General features: G+C 41.9%; 1 long non-coding RNA gene across 5 annotated transcripts in view; it reads right to left on the bottom strand.

Annotated features, from left to right (window-relative positions):
• LOC120638856 overlaps window positions 1-17,975 on the bottom strand; it is a 110,348-nt gene that overhangs the window by 50,055 nt on the left and 42,318 nt on the right. For 3 of the 5 annotated variants that reach the window (XR_005660863.1, XR_005660860.1, XR_005660859.1), the window contains exons 4-6: window positions 17,680-17,857; window positions 15,194-15,583; window positions 12,972-13,119 (exon numbers count right to left, since the gene is read on the bottom strand). This is a non-coding gene — a long non-coding RNA (uncharacterized LOC120638856). The remainder of the gene's footprint in view (window positions 1-12,971; window positions 13,120-15,193; window positions 15,584-17,679; window positions 17,858-17,975) is intronic. The other 2 variants (XR_005660861.1, XR_005660862.1) reach the window with 2 other exon arrangements.

Below are 17,975 nucleotides of genomic sequence, written 5' to 3' on the forward strand. Positions count from 1 at the left end.
TGGCAACGGTGGGGGAATTTTAAGGATTATATTTCAGGGGCCTTTATTACCATAATGATTAATTCTTGATATTTTATTTTTCTTTCAGATACCTGTTTCTTTCACTTCAATTGGTTTGTGGTAATTCGCTGTTGATGCTCCATTTTTTTTTTTTCTGACAGATACACCATATATAAGAGCCAAGTTTGGAGTGAAAGCTAATACAATGAAACCTCTCCCAGCTAAGACATTTCTAGCTTGACGGAGGAAAAAAACAAACAAAACAGAACAAATATTGATTCATCTGAGGTGATATTCTACAGGGTTAAACGTTGAAAAAAAATATTGTTGGCCAACAACCAAAACCTTAACAAGAAATCAGTCTGCAGTTTTCCCACCAAGTAGAAGAAAATGATAATGAAGAACAAATATAGAGGGCCCCACTCCTCTCAAGGCAACCTACTAACTGTGACTCTTTCTCTTCCCACTGTTTGGTGATATTTGTTAAGCACTTACTATGTGCCAGGCACTGTGCTAAGCCCTGGGGTAGATACAAGATAATCAGGTTGGACACAGTCATGGTTCTCAATGGGCTCATAGTTTTAATCATCATTTTGCATATGAGCTGAGGCTCAGAGAAGCAAAGTGACTTGCCCAAGGTCACACAGTAGGCCAGTGGGAGAACAGGGATTAGAACCCAGGTCCTATGGCTCCCAGGTCCGTGGCCTTTGCAACTAGGGCATGATGCTTCTCAAGTGTTGGGAGTGGAATCATCAGATGGCATTCTAACCCTTGAGCTCCATACTAGATTGGACATGGCAGGAGATACACCTTGGCAGTAATGGAATTGATCCTATTAGGACCTGCCAGAGTTTAATAGGGCATTAATCCTTCCAGATCCAATCATTCATTCAATCATATTTATTAAGCACTCATCGGGTGCAAAGCACTGTACTAAGCGCTTGGGGGAGTACAATACAGCAACAGACACATTCCCTAGAGGTCCATTTGGGCAATAATTACACTGGAATCCTAGCAACTCCAAATAGGGTTCACGAATTTATTCCATTCTTAACAGGGAGAGGTATTCCAGTAACAAATCCTTCCTTGCTACCACTTGCCCAAATGGGTAAGAGGTGGGTGGAATCGATTACTAAGAAAGCAAATGAAGATTAGCAGTAACTTACAAAATGTTAGAACCTGAAATACAGTCCATTACTTATGTTTTTAACTTTCAAAAGGCGTATTTAATAGAGCATCTATTTCTGATACGGCAAGCCAAAAAAGAAATCATGTTAAGAAGGAAAGCAGTTCTAGGAATGCTGGCTGGGTTCTTGACATCTTGAAATAACCTATTTACACTTATATAAAGTACAAACTCTCTTTATAGCAGGCCGGGTAAAATACGATGGGTTAAGATTGGTGTGAGTTTTACTGAGTGTACCTACAAACTCTATTGATATAGAAAACCTCTAAATGGCATTAGGGGTGTCAGTTTCAGACAGACCACAGAAATGTCCTGAGGGTAAAAATGTACAGGAGTGTGCATGTAAGAGAACAAAGGCCATAAGGATTTCCTGTTCATTATATGAATCATTATTTGTATTCACCACATTTATTTTGGAACATGAAATCTTAACTCAGTGGATCTCACCCAAAGGCCAATAACAAGGTCTAGACTGAAAAATTCACAACTGTTGAAAATACAATATTTTCACGCCCCCTGTTTTCTTGGATCAAATATTTATCACAGAAAAAAAGTGTGGTGGTATACCAGTGTCACTTTAGAATCTGCTACCATAACTTGGTTTACACTTCCCGTTTTTATCAGAAAGTGACAATTCAGCCCCTAAAGATAGATTGAGTGTTATTTTTCCCCACTTTGGGGGTAGGGTTTATACTTCAAATGATTAAAACCTGGTTCTCTGATAATTAGGAGGTGAACATTCCACTACTTGAAGCAAGCAATCTTTTTAGAGGCTTTATAGGATCATTTTTCTATACCCTACCTTCATTCGGGTTTTCCTCAAGGGGATTGAAGAAGTGATAGTCGGGAATGGATCAGTAGGTGCTTTTAAGTGATCCACGGATTCCTGCTGAGCACTTTCAAGAGCAGAAGAACCTTGTCCCTCATTTAGGAAGGTTATTCAGACCACTCCAATGCGGAGATAGCTGTCTCTAGCCCAAAATTGGATTTGAGGGTCCTTCTTTATACTTAGAGAGAGTGGAACTTCTAAAATTATGCCTAAAAATTGAGTTTGGAGGTCTGTACCAGTTTGAACATTCATCCAGGCCTGGAAGGACTATTATTTCGACTTTTGGACTGCTCTAAAAATCTCTATTTGATATTGTCTGCAAAAGTTCTCCAGCATTAATTTTCTGTGTTCATCCATCTCTCTCCCACTTTCTTTAACGTTTAGGTGCATTGTGGCCTGAGACTTTCTACTGCATTTTCACCAGTATCTACTGCCCCACAACCTAAATGCACTTAATCAGTATGTTTTGGCAATGATACTAGATGGAAGCATAGAAACCAAATGAAGTGTCTAAAAAATGTTTAGTTCTGCCTCCCCTGTTGGAGTTTAAGCTCCCTGTGGCCAACAAGGAACATGCCATTTCTCTATGTGCTTAGAGGAAGCTTGCACACATACATTGCATACATGCTAATACTACTATCTTCAGATAGTAAGCTTCTTCAGGGCAGGGATCACGTCTAACAACTCGAGTGTACTCTCAGTTCTAGTATAGTGCTCAGCACAAAGTACGTGCTCAATAAATGCCACTAAATGATTCTCAAATTTTCAGGCCTTTATTCCTAAGCATTGGAGAAGTTAGTTCTTGCACTGGATACTCAAAAACTCCTCGGGGTGGGGGTGGGGGGTGCACTTTTTGCAAATTAAGGAAAATAAATCGGTAGAAATTTATTAGGGAAAACACACGACCTGTCTCGGGGTTTTCTTTAAATGATTGCAATAGCTACAATAGTAGTTATCTTTAAAATATGGATACGGTTAGCTATTGTGCTCCCAAATCATTTGTTGAAGGATTCAGTAGACCAAATCAATTCTACTGGAGAACTGACCTCAGAATATTTGCTCAGAAAAGTGATTTCCATCAAAATAGCAGCAGAAGTAGTAGTGATGATGATGATAGTGGTGTTTGTTAAGTGCTTACTATGTTCCAGGCACTCTGATGATGCTTACTGAGTGCCTTTTCACTGAGATAAACTAATGGCAGTAATAATAATGATGGCATGTGCTAAGCGCATTCTACGTGGCAAACACTGTACTAAGCACTAGGGTAGACAAATGATATCAGGTCCCACATGGGGCTCACATTCCAAGTAGGAGGGAGAACTGGTATTGAATCCCCATTTTGTAGATGCGGGCCCCTAGGCACAGAGGAGTTAAGTAAATTGCCCAAGACCACACAGCAGGTAAGTGGCAGAGCCCTAATTGGAAACCAGGCCCTCTGACTCCCAGGCTTGTGCTCTTTCCACTAGGCCACTCTGTTTCCCCAAAACGCTTGGGATGAACAAAAGCGCAGGGCATTGACGCTTGTAGCGGAGCAGTGAACTATTTCCACTCCAAAAGTCCATACTGTTTTGCCAGTGCACTGAAATTGACTTCTGGAATGGTGGATGGGGGCTTAGGAGGGAGGAAAGGGCAGAGAGAGATCATCAATCCTTTGTGGGTAATTAGAAAATCTCACTACAAAGCCAAATGAAACTCCAAACTCTGTTTTCTGTTCTGGGAGATTTAAGAGCCACTATTTTTCAACAGACTAAAATAATGTGAAGCAACTCACAAATAACACTCTGATATTGAACAGAATGCATTCTCTCTCCTCTGCAGAGTGTTATTAATTTGGGCCAGAAAAGTAGGAAAGAAGATACTTTGAGAACCAAAGTATTTATCCACTTGCAGTTTATGTAGCTCAACCACACACAGCCAATGTACTCCTGATAATACCAGAAAGCTAAGGTGGGTTATCTTCCTAACCGTGTTCTGTAGTTGTCAAAATGCAAAATAAGTTGAGGCAAAGCAACCGCTCCCTGCCTCAGACTGCATGACCAATATGAAGTGATCAATATCCACATTTCCACTCTGATAGCATATTCCGACACTGCCACTTGAACTCACCACCCACCTCATTGGAAAGAGAGCAGTCCCTCTTAATCATGGGGTCTCCCGTTGGGAATACCAAATGAGCCTCAATCTTGAGGACCTGCACCTCGATCTCACCTATCTCGCCAAAGACCTCTCTCCCACATCTGCCTCTGTCCCAGAACACCCTCCCTTCTCATATCTGATGGATAATTGCTCTCCCCACCTTCAAAGCCTTATTGAAGAGACATCTTCTCCAAGAGGCTTTCCCAGACTAAGCCCTCCTTTCCTCTTTTCCCACTTACTTCTGCCTGAGTAACTTCACCCTGGGGAAGCAGCGTTGCTCAGTGGAAAGAGCCCGGGCTTGGGAGTCGGAGGTCATGGGTTCGAATGCAAGCTCTGCCACTTAGCTGTGTGACTGTGGGCAAGTCACTTAACTTCTCTGTGCCTCAGTTCCCTCATCTTTAAAATGGGGATTAACTGTGAGCCTCACGTGGGACAAGCTGATTACCCTGTGTCTACCCCAGCGCTTAGAACAGTGCTCTGCACATAGTAAGCGCTTAACAAATATCAACATCATTATTACTCCATTTCTTCACCACTCCCAATCCCACAGCACTTAGATACATATCTGGAATTCATTTATATTAATGTCTGTTTCCCCCTCTAGACTGTAAGCTCATTGTGGATAGGGAATATGTCTGTTTATCCTTATACTGTACTTTCCCAAGCACTTAGTACAGTGGTTTGCACACAGTAAGTGCTCAGTAAACATGATTGACTAACTTCGGGAGCAAGAACCTCTGCAAAAAAGAGTGGATTATAGTTCTCATTCATTCATTGAATTGTACTTATTGAGCCCTCATTGAGTGCAGAGCACTGTCCTAAGCACTTGGGAGAGTACAATATAACAATAAACAGACACATTCCCTGCCCAGATGATTTGCCCTACCCCACTCCTACTCTCATCATGAAAAATTAAACAGAAACACCCCTCTATAAGTGACCTTACGGCTCTCATTGTGCAGGCCAATCCCAGACTTCGCCTCCTAATGTTGCTTCCTGACCAAAGACTTCAGGTGCTGGCAAAATTCCCACTTGGGGGAATATTGACAGTGGCAGCAGGACAAAATCTCTAGCACTGTACCAGGGTCAGAAAGTGTTATAGCAGCAACTTCTATGAGAAGAGTGTGGCATAGTGGATAGAACACGGGGCTGGAAGTCAGGACATGGGTTCTAAACCTGGCTCCTCCACATGTCTACTGTGTGACCTCAGGCAAGGCACTTCACTTCTCTGGGCCTCTGTTACTTCATCTGGAAAATGGGGATTGAGGCTGTGGGACGCGTGGGACAGGGATTGTGTTCAACCCAATTTGGCCGTATCCACACCAGCGCTTAGGACGGTGACTGGCACAGAGTAAGCGCTTAAATTTTATTGCTATAAATGACTGACCATTGTCAGCAGCGGCTGGAAGCCCCACTTCCCAAGAGCCCTGAAAAAAATCCTTTTCATAGCAACAATCCTGGGCAGCCATGACAGAAAGTTCAGGAAGTTACAAGTAGCAGCACTCAACTCCTGCTGCTGCTCAGTGTGTGTGTGTCTGTCTTTGGGTGACAACCCCATTTTCAGTGCCACTTAAATGATTATGATGAGAGCAATGCCATCTATTAGACATCAGAAGACAGGCCTGGAAAGTGAAGCAGTGGAAAATAAATTATTCAACAAACTACCTTATCTGGCCTCCAAAACCAACATCACTGAGAAATCAAGCCACTCATTTCTCCCAAGCTAAGGCCAAGAAATCCATACTTCTGGAACTTTGGTAAGTTTATAGCCCTGGTTCCCACCAAATTCCCTCTCCAGCTTCATTTGAAAATCAACAAAAAGGTCTAAAATCCAAGCTTGGTTCAAAATTCCACTTTTTATCTTAATAGGTGTGTTTGAGTCTGATTGAATTATTTGGTTAAACCAGTCACCAAATAGTCAAGAATTTTGCACTAACACCTCAGACAAATCTATCAATCTCCTAAAAGACAAGGACTTGTGAACAGAAGACTGAATTAACACATTAGAGAAGCAGCGTGGCTCAGTGGAAAGAGAACAGGCTTTGGAGTCAGAGGTTCAAATCCTGGCTCGGCCACTTGTCATCTGTGTGACTTTGGGCAAGTCACTTAACTTCTCAGTGCCTCAGTTACCTCATCTGTAAAATGGGGATTAAGACTGTGAGCCCGATGTGGGACAACCTGATTCCCCTGTGTCTACCCTAGGGCTTAGAACAGTGCTCGGCACATAATAATAATGTTGGTATTTGTTAAGCGCTTACTATGTGCCGTAGTAAGCACATAGTAAGCACTTAACAAATACCAACATTATAACACATTTTCCCAGCAGAAAAACCAAAGCAATAGTCTTGTTTCATGAATAAGAGGGTTTAGTTTAAGGCTCTTAACCTAATTTGAGTTGGTTTTTCCTCAAAACTCACTTAAAATACTATATGCTTAAATGAATGAAGGAGTGGACTTTTTAATCTCTCCTCTTGCCTAGATATCATGTGGGATATCATACTCAAGATCGATCAGGAATGTTTGGTTTAACTTCCCTAAACAAGTTTAATTTTGTGTAGGAGTGTGTTCAAAACTCACACAACTATTGCCTCTGTCAGGTAAAAGAAGGAAGAGGAAGACTTCTCTCTCAGAGCTAATGGATTAGCAAGTAGGTAAGTGTCAATGACCGTAACTAAGCATTTCATCCAGTTCCTAAAACAGCAACTTGAAAACAATTCACACTGTGATCATGGATATTCTATCAGGGTGATTACTATTAACAACTCATACTCCTCTGAGTAAATGAGCATGTTTTGGACTTAGGGTGGCAAACAACTACACTCATGCATCGACCAGCATGATAAAACCCCCATAAATTATTAAAATGCCAAAAGGTAAACTCACATTATCAGGGTTGGGTACTATCCACTGGTCCTCACTGTTTTAGGAGTAGAAATGATGAGAATTGAGGACCATGTTAGGAGACAAATGCCAAACAGCAGTTAACTTCCTCTGACAGGTAAAGAGTAACAGCAAGTAGATTTAATTGCCATTATTTGTTGAGTGATTTCACCTTTGTGAGAATGCCCCGTCTCTATATTTTCACCCGTTGAGCTTTTCCCCTTCTCTGGGCCAGGCTGTTCTTCCTACTCTCGATCGGATGTTGTCCAGTTAGTCAGAGCACTGAGCTGGGATTTAGGAGTTGGACAACCTAGTGCTGGTTCTGGCTCCGACTGGCTAATACAGATGAAGATGTGATTCTGTCACTTGCTTGCTGCATGACCTTGGATAGGTCACAGATTCTCCATGCCTCAGTTTCCTCACACCCTTCAGACTCTGAAGCCAAGGTATGACAGGGACTGTGACTGGTCTGAATATCTTGTATCTCAGTGCTCAGTACAGCGCTTGGCACATACTAGGTCCTTAAATATTATTATTATTATTCTGAATGAAATGGCCTTTGGGTTATCCACCGTGGGAGGGAAATGGTTACAGAATGTACCAAAATACCCCTTACATACCTTCCAAATGACCTTATCCATTTGGATACAAAAGTTGGAAGACCTATCTCCATTTCACAATCACACAGTAGGTTCTAGGATAATTTCCCAAGTCAGTAGAGGGAATGCAACTTGCTCTTGAGACACAACGGCTACTATTGTGGGATTGGATTTGAGCATCTCAACAAAACCCACGTAAGTGTTTGCCTATGTTGGTCACATTCGCCTGTGGCCAGGTACAGTTTAATATCTATTACAGTGGCTACGTTTTTAAAATGCTCAGCCCCATGATACAAATCGAGCTAGTACAATGCACGTATGTTCCAAAATTATATATGTTGGCTTGCAGGATGGGAGCGGACTATTGTCATAGCTCAAAGCTGCCTTAACAAGCACCTTTTTCTGGACGACTCCCTATTTTCTTTAACAGTGTTAAGTTACATTGGTGGGGAACGCCTTGGGTGCCTTCCTGTAACCCCATTCCAAATGTTTGCCTTGGATAATGGATGTGTTTTCATCTCTTGGATCATTTGCATACAAATTCCATTTCCATTCTCATTCCTGTCCCTTGCCATTTTTCTGTCTACACACCTCTCTGTCAAACTGTCGGCTTCTGATCCTCAAACCTAATTCCTGTCCCCGAGATACAACGTAAGCATTTCCCTGCTTAAACAAATATAGGCAGAGGTTAAGGTTTCTCTTGATTCTTTAACACATTTCCTATATGGTTTTTATCTCAATATCCCACACACATCTTGGAAATCACTAATTGTGTCTCAACATTCAGCTTTAAGGGCAATTACTGCCAATAAGACTTTGAAAACAAAGTGTTCTAGAAAAGAAATGTATTTTATAATCGTAATGGGTTCCCGGGAGAATGACGTTCATATTATTCTACCGTTGAGGAAATGAAGACTTACAGAAAACAAACTATCCCTCTCTCAGACATCTCAGTTTAGTTCACCCACATCCACCCTACGCCTTTTCCACACTGTTTTCTTCGATATCTGGGGCAGATGTCATTTCCCCTTTACTAAGTCCTCTCTTCTTAATTCTGCCTTTTGGGCAGAAAGTATCGAGTGAGCACCCACAAGTTACAGAGGACTGAATTAGGCTGGTACCAAATGGTAAATCTAGTCCTGGCTCTCAGTAAATCGATCATCTGATGGGCGAAACAAGTCACTCAATATCAATTAATAAATCAGTGGTATAGCACACATTGTATCAAGCGTTTAGGAGACTAAAATACAATAGAGTTAGTAGACAAGTTCCCTGCCTCAAGGAGGTTTCATTTAGAGGTGGAGTGTGAACAAGATAAAAATGCCCTGAGGCAAATGTCAAGAACTGTCAAGAGTTACAGGGTAGAAAGATTTCACAGATGAAAAATAATGTATTGGTGAATGGGTGGGGTGAACCTTTAATTTCAATTAATGGAATGATTTTCAATCATTATTTATTGAGCATTTACTGTGTTCAGATCACTGTACTAAGTGCTTGAGAGAGTACAATATAACAATAAACAGACACATTCCCTGTCCACAATGAGCTTACAGTCTAGAGAGGGGGGAAAGAAATTAAAATGCATAAATAACTTACAGGTATGTAAATAAGTGCCGTGGAACTCAGAGGGAGGATGAATAAAGGGAGAAAGTCAGGGCGGCACAGAAGGGAGTGGGAGAAGAGGCAAGGAAGGCTTAATCAGGGAAGGCCTCTCGGAGGAGATAAGGCCTTCAGTAAGGTTTTGAAGTTGGGGGGAGAGTAATTTTCAGTTGGATTTGAGGAGGGAGGGCTTTCCAGGCCAGAGGCAAGGTATAGGCCAGGAGTTGGCAGTTTGACATGCCCTCTCCTCTATTTGGTCTAAGCACTTGGCCGAGTGTTCCTTAAGCACTTTGCTAATCAGCCCACCACTTAAGAACATATCCTAGTATTCTACTATTTTCCGGATCTGAAATTTATTTTATTGCCTGCCTCCCACACCATAAATTGTAAGCTCCTTATGGGCAGAGACCCCCGTCTACTTTCTCAATAGTAGTATACTATCCCGAGCACTTAGTATAGCGTTCTGCACACGGTAAGTGCTCAGTAAATACCATTAAGTGATTGAATATTCAAGGAGAGGTAATGGGCTCTAATCCCAGATCTACCACTTGTCAGCTGTGTGACTTTAGGCAAATCGCTTTACTTCTCTGTGCCTCACTTACCTCATCTGTAAAATGAGGATTAAGACTGTGAGCCCCACGTGGGACAACCTGATTAACTTGTATCTACCCCAGTGCTTAGAACAGTGCTTGGCACAAACTAAGCACTTAAATGCCATCATTATTATAATTGACTCGGTTTCCCTCCCGCCCTTCTACCTGTCTTCAAAAGCACTAGGCTTTTGAAACCATAACATATTAAGTCATTTGCCAGATAGCATTAGATTTCTCACTAAATTGTAAGCTCCCAGAGGACAGGGATTGTGTCTATCAATTCTACTGTTCCGTACTCTTGCACAGAGTAAACAACAAATACTATGGATTGATGAATTATCTGTACTTAAAATAAGCACACATCTGTCTGTGAGTCTAGGTGAATTACTCTATCATTTCTAGTTATCAGCTTTCTAACGTTATCATCGTCATAATCATCATCATTAATCTTGCCCTTACCGAGTGCAAAAAACTTTATTTAGTGCAAGAGAGAGTGCAAAAGAAGCACCACGCATGTTCCCTGCTCTCAAGGAACTTGCAATCTACAGCAACCTAAGCTCATGTTGGCATTCATTATGATAATAGCAATTTTTAAGTGCCTTGCCAGTCACATGGCAGGGAAATGGCAGAACCAGAATTTGAACCCAGATCTCCAGGCTCCTTTGCCTGTGCTCTTTCCACTAGGCCACAGAGCTTCTCTGGGAATCCACAACTAAAAAGCCCAGAGTGAAAAAGAGTCATGGTAATCCAGTCCTGAGGAAATCATTGCCAAAACCAGTAAAGGTTGGAGTCTTAGTGGGTATTTGAAAATATTTCTTTTTCAGATTAGCATAACACTGATCTCTTTCAACAAAGACATTTTGCAACACGACAATAATCCTCAAAGTGCAGACCTTTTCATAGGTACAGGTATCCTTGTAAGAAAATATTTTCTACTTGCTGAGAGAATACTGTCTTTCTGGGAAAGCTAGTCAATGTTGAAATGATTTCTAAGTGATAAGCCGTCAATGAGTATTTTACACTGAGGGTCTGTGGGGGGATATCTTTGTATTATGGGTTGTGCTCTTGACCTGAGATTTGCTTTGTTTCCTTGTGGAAATGGTTCCTAATCTTTAAGGGTATCTAATCGGGCTGGGCCAAAAAATAAAATAAGCCTAAACTGAAAGAGCCAGACATTCTGAAATGTCAAGAGGCCATTATAACCATAATCATACTAATCAGTATTTTAGTTTGGTTGAACCACCTGATCCCTAAGAATAAATGAGCAAATATTCTGATGTAGACAAGCCAGTTCTGAATTTGTTTAGGAATGGAGGCAGTGTGGCCTAGTAGAAAGAGCATGGCACTACTTGTCAGGAGACCTGGGTTCTAGATTTGGCTGGTCCTCTTCCCTGCTGTGTTTTCTTTGGAAAGTTAATTAAACTTGTCTGTCCCTCAGTTTCCTCATTTGTAAAATGGGGATAAACTAACCTATTCTCCCTTCTTCTTAGAATGTGCAGCAATTGTGGATAGGGATTGTGTTTGATCTGATTGCCCGATACTTATCCCAGGAGCGTGGCCTAGTGGAAAGAGCACAGGCCTGGGAGTGAGAGGACCTGGGTTTTAATCCTGTCTCTACTGGTCACTCTGCCAATTGCTAGCTGTATGACTTAAGTTCTCTGTGCCTCAGTTTCCTCAACTGTAAAGTGGAGATTCAATACCTGTTCTCCTTCCCACTTCAGATTGTGAGCCCCATGCAGAACAAGGAATGTGTCTGACCCATATGACTTGTACCTACCCAAGCGCTTAGAACGTGTTTGACATATAAGTGCCTAACAAGTTCCATAAAACACTTGTCATAGTGATTAATAAATGCCTTCTTTATAATGATTACTTCACCATCAATCTCTAGGAATAGTTTCGAAGTCTGATCATCTGATGATGTAAAGAATTGCTGATTCTCTAACAACCACAAAGAAGCAGTGTGCCTAGTGGAAAGAGGATGAAACAGAGAGTCGGAAAGACTTGGGTTTTAATCCTGGCTCTACCACCTGTCTGCAAGTCACTTAATTTCTCTGGGCCTCAGTTACCTCACCTGTAAAATGGGGATTTAAAACTGGGAGCCCCATGTAGGAAAGGGACAGTGTATCCACCCCAGTGCTTAGTATAGTGCCTGACATATAATAAGCACTTAACAAATGCCATTAAAATAATAAGCCACAGACAATTCATCAACCCTACATCACTGCACATACCTTCTTAACAAAAGTCTACTCTCAAAAAAATATTACATTACTCTCAGCTGTCCGGTTACCAAAGAAGCTAGATTCATACTCCTAGATCTGGGCATTTCTTTCTAGTTAAAACTACATCTCTGTCTTATTCTACTTGTGGTGTGAATGAAGCCAGTGAAAAATGTTTTTATCTTAGCTGAAGAAAATTGAGAAAATGCATTTACATTTTCAAACTTCTATGAAATGGACAACTTCGTTGAAATCCATATGGTGAAGTTATGGCTAAGTGATGTTGTTGAAATCTTCCTTCTTAAGTGACCTAAAGGCAGGGAGTCTTTGGTACGAAGGATCTGTTTGGAGGAGTCGAAATAGACCAGTTGAACTCTTTCATTCCCGCCAGTTATTATTGTGGTTCCAAGCTAGAAGTAAAGGTTAAGTAAATAGGTCTTTGGAACAGATCCTGTATTCATTCATTCATTCAATTGTATTTATTGAGCACTTACACTCTCTGTGCAAAGCACTGTATTCATTGCTTGGGAGAGTAAAATATAATGATAAAAAAGACACATTCCTGCCCACAAGGAGAGGGGGAGAAAGACATTTAATATAAATAAATATAAAGTACAGATATATCAAGATATAAACACATGTGCTGTGGGTATCTATAGCTGATCTGATTATTCCACATTGATCCCCAGAGTTTAGCACATAGAGAGTGCCATATTAATGTCATCATTATTATTACCGTCTTGGCAAAAATGGCTCCTATCCTGTTCTGGAGAGGGTCTCAGTTTGTTTTATCGGTTATATTGAGAACAGAATGAAATATGCCGAGAGGATAGATATACTCTATAGTTTGATTTCTGTTCCTCTGAAATTTTCAAGAGGACAGCTTGTATGTGCAAAGCAGACATAGAGAATTCTGTTTGATCTCACCATTTATGTGTGCACATAGTATCCCAAAATATGGATCCAATGTCATCCGTTGAGGCGGCAGGGGCTTGGCCTGGGAGATGTCTGGAGTTTCCTTTCCGTTTTAGGGTTTTATAACGTAGCTTCTGAGGAGCATTTCTCACTCTTGATTCTGGCACTCATAAAAAATATTATTAATATTATTATTATTAAGCATTTATTATGTGCAAGGCACTATACTAAGCACTGGGGTGAATACAAGCAAATCAGGTTGGACAGAGTCCCTACCCCGCATGGGGCTCATAGTCTTAATCCCCATTTTACAGATGAGGGAACTGAGGCATAGAGAAGTTAAGTGGCTTGCCCATGGTCACAGAGTGAACAAATAGTGGAGCTGGGATTAAATCTTGTTTGGAATTTACTAACCAAAGATGGATAAAGATTTGTGGGGATTTGTGTTCAAGTTGGAAATAGATGTCTCAAGAGCTATTTACTTTTAGATTATGTATACACTCTAAATTGCTAGTCCAAGCCATAGTACTTATGGAGCACCTGTGTACAGAGCAACTATACTAAGCGTTTGGGGGAGAGTATAATAGAATTAGTAGATCCTCAAGGATGTCCCAGTATTAGAGAAGCAGCGTGGCTCAGTGGAAAAGAGCACGGGCTTTGGAGTCAGAGGTCATGAGCTTGAATCCCAGCTCTACCACTTGTCAGCTGTGTGACTGTGGGCAAGTCACTTAACTTCTCTGTGCCTCAGTTACCTCATCTGTAAAATGGGGCTGAAGACTGTGAGCCTCTGAGGCACAGAGAATTGAAGTGACTTACCCAAGGTCAAACAGCAGACAAGTGGCAGGTTCTTCTGACTCCCAGGGCAGGGCTCTATCCACTAGGCCACACTGTTTCTAAAGGAGCCGTAAATTTCTCGAGGGAAAAGATCCTAGCTACTAATTCCACTGTACTCTTCCAAGTAATTACTTTGGTACTCTGCACATACTGGCTGCTCAATCAATATCGTTTATTCACTGCTCGATCGAGTGGAATGAACGACATAGCTGGAGTCTCTCAGTAGCAATGAGTGCAAAAGAAGGGGTTCTCTCTAGGATTACTGCCCTCTGCATTAAGGAAGGAACACACGCTTTTCCTTGGCACCATTCTGCCTTGAACTCTGATCCTTTGAGATTGCAGAAAAATGTGCTGATCTTACATTGCTCTCAGCTGTTTAGTCACCAAGGCAGCCAGATAAATATTTCTAGATGTGTGGGGCTTTTCTAGTTTTAAAAAAGGGGCACTTCATTACCTCACTCTTTTTAGCTTGGGGACGCAAATGTGAGCTTGTCGTAGGCAGGGAATGTCACAGTTTACTGTTGTATTGTACTTTCCCAAGCGCTCAGTACAGTGCTCCTCACACAGTAAGTGCTCAATAAATACAACTGAATGAATACATGCATGAAAAACGTTTTATCTTTGGTGGTGGAAAATGATCAGCACACTTATTCTCTTCATCCTACCATGAGAAACCTTCTCTCTAACATGATAATCCCAGGCGTACAATCCAACATAATGAAATTGTCATGTCTGTTTCTGGGATTAAGTAGGGCTGTTGAGTATCAGGTGCCAGAGCAGCCGGAAGTATTTAGGGTAAATAGAGATATTTGGAAATTTGGAGGTAGGCCGATACACGAATTAACTTGGAGAGGCTTTTGTATATTGGAACAGGGTAGGATGAGAGAGTAGCATTTAGAGTGAGGGGAGGAGCATAATCTTCTCCAAGAGGCCCTCCCTGATTAAGCCCTCCTTTCCCCTCTCGTTCTCCCCTCTGCATCATCTATCTGTTGCCAAGTTGTACTTTCCAAGCGCTTAGCACAGTGCTCTGCACACAGTAAGTGCTCAACAAATAAGATCAGATGAATGAATGAATGAATCTATGCAGCTGGATCTGTGACCTTCGGATATTGGATATTCACCTTACCCCCAGCCCCACAGCACTTACATTTTATAAATTACTCATTTATTCATATTAATGTCTGTCTCCTACAGACAGGGAACGTGTCCAGGGAGTTCTGTTGTATTGTACTCTCCCATGTCCTTAGAACTGTGCTCTGAACATAGTAAGCTCTCAATAAATACCGTTGATTGAGAGATTGAGTCCCTTGACATGCAGTAAGCCAGATGGCTTTGGCTACTTATGCAACATTTCTCTGAGCCCAGAATCCTTCCATAAGTTCATCTCGTCGATGCCTTACCTAGTCTCTTCTTCTGTCAGTGATGATGGCAAAAATATGGCAAGGCACAGGAGGTAGTGGTGGTGAAGTGCAGGGGACACAAGACGGTTCAGTAAGCCTTCCAGGAAATCTGCTCTGTTGGATTGGCAGACGGCCCACAGGAAACACCGTGAGGAATGGTCAGCCGAGATAGCGACCCTCCATTCTCCTTGTTGTCCCACCTGGGGTCCGTTTCATCGATTCTGGGTTGGCTTGGCTGGTGTTCACGATGAAACCAACTGCCAGCAACTTTTTTTCAAGGGCACATTCCCACAAAGCCTCTGAGGGCAAACACAAGTCAGTGGCCCCAATGGAGAGAGCTAAACAACTTTCTGTCCTGCCAGGGCCAGAGGTGGGGTGATGGGATGAGCACTGAGAAATGAGATGGAGAGGTTGACACGAAACAAAAGAACTTGAAGGCAAATTAATTTTTCATTCTTGCAACCCTGCCAAAGGTAGCGATTCTTTTCTTTGGCCCAACCTTCTAATCTTTGCCATTCGAAGGAATTGTTCTTTACTATTTATTTTTATTTACTATGATCTTTTAGACTCTCCCATCATTTGTTTGCCTAGGGCGGTCACAAAAGTCTCTTGGAAAAAAAAGGTCATTCATTACACTTGGCATGCTGCTACAATGGATGATTTTTTTTTTAATAAGGACACTGATTTAAGACACAAAAAACAAAAACAAAAAACTAAAAAAAACTTAGGAGAGTCTGAAAATATTAAAAGGAAAAGTCTTTGTTCAATATTCATTGGGCTTCTCCATGTGGAAGGCAGTGAAGAGACCCCACTGTTATTTCCCCTATCTGTAATTTATTTTAACGTCTGTCTCCCCTTGAAGATCGTAAACTCCTCATGGGCAAGATCCCGTCTGCCAGCTCTGTGGCACTGTACTTTCTCAAGCGCTTAGTACAGTGCTCTTTACGCAGGAAGTTCTCAATCAATACCACTGATTGATTAACTGCTCAAACAGCTCTATCTCTCTCATCTAAGTTTCATGTGGAAGCGTCAGAATTTGGTAATAGAAAGGGTCCACAACGGAGAGGTGCATTTCGTGCTATGATATATTAATCAAAATCCTTCAGGATAATCCAATATATGTCTGGTTTATATCAGCACCTGATCAGTTCCTTCATACTCTGAATTAATAATTCACTGGATCTTGGAAGAAGAGGTGGCTACGGGGAAAATAATAAAAATAATTACAGTATTTGGCACTTATTATATGCCAGGCACTGTACTAAGTGCTGGGGTGGACACAAACAAATCGGGAAGGGACACGAACTAGGCTCACAAAGACCTGACTTTGAGACCCCCTTCCTTGGCTTCCTTGCTTGGAGCTGACCCTCACGGCAGACAGAACCCAGTGGAAACAGCCCAGGCTTGGGAGTCAGAGGACGTGGGTCCTAATCCCGGCTCCACCACTTGTCTGCTGTGTGACCTTAGGCAAGCCACTTGACTTCTCTGTGCCTGTTACCTCATCTGTAAAATGGGGATTAAGACTGTGAGCCTCTCATGGGACAACCCGATTATCTTGTATCTACTCCAGCGCTTAGACGTGCTCGGCACATAGTAAGCCCTTAACGAATCTCATTATTATTATTACTGGTGTGGGGAAGAGAGTCGCCGTAATCTGTTTCCTCTGTGTGGATCATGGGTGCGGGCTCCAGGCTGGTGTCAGATGGAATCATATGATGGCAGATGTCAATCATGGGGGACATGGCTCCTTGTTGGGTCAAAATTCAGCCCCTTTTAATAGGGGTGGGCAGATCTGAAAGGGCAGCCAGATGCCTTTGTAATCCAATCAAATACCATTCACGCAAATGCCACCCCCAGTGCCAATCCAGTGGGGGTAATAATAGGAGGAGGAGAGATAATAATGAAGGTAAATCATAACTCCTTGATGATGATAATAATTATGGTATTTGTTAAGCACTTATTGTGTGTCCAATTCAAATGTGCTTGTATCTACCCCAGTGCTTAGTACAGTGCCTGGCAAATAGTAAGCACTTAAATACTGCAAATATCATTACTATTATTATGTGCCAGGCACTGTACTAAGCGCTGGGGTGGATACAGTGCCTGCTCCACATAGGGCTCACATTCCTCATCCCCATTTTACATATGAGGTAACTGAGGCCCAGAGAAGTGAAGTGACTTTCGCAAGGCCACACAGCACACAAGTGGCAGAGTCCTTCTGACTGCCAGGCCCGTGCTCTATCCACTGCACTATGCTGTTCCTCGTGGGCAGGGATCGTATCTACCAACTGTATTGCATCAAATTTTCCCGTGCGCTTAGTATAGTGCTCTGCCCAAAGTATGAGCTTCATTCATTCAATAGTATTTATTGAGCGCTTACTATGTGCAGAGCACTGTACTAAGCGCTTGGAATGTACAATTCGGCAACAGACGCCCACTGACGGGCTTACAGTCTATACCACTATATGTTTATCTCCTTAACTCACCATGTTGGTTAATTAATCAATCAGTCCTGGGAACCTCAGCTATTCATCTTCACATGGAAGAAGCGGTGTGGACCAAAAATCCTCTCCAAGTTCCTTTCCACCAAACTATGATATTATTTAATTGCAACTGTACATGTTCCAGGATGACTATTCATGGCTCATCTTCCTTATCTTCTTCCTGGAATGGGGTAGGAAAAAATGTTTTGACATTGATTCATCTGCCCCTGGCATCTAGATAAAAGAAAACACTTTGTTTTCCCTTTCCTTTCCCTTAGGCTAATTGGGGAAGGAGGTTA

This window comes from Ornithorhynchus anatinus, chromosome 15, assembly GCF_004115215.2.
Source record: "Ornithorhynchus anatinus isolate Pmale09 chromosome 15, mOrnAna1.pri.v4, whole genome shotgun sequence".
NCBI classification, from domain to species: Eukaryota; Metazoa; Chordata; class Mammalia; order Monotremata; family Ornithorhynchidae; genus Ornithorhynchus; species Ornithorhynchus anatinus.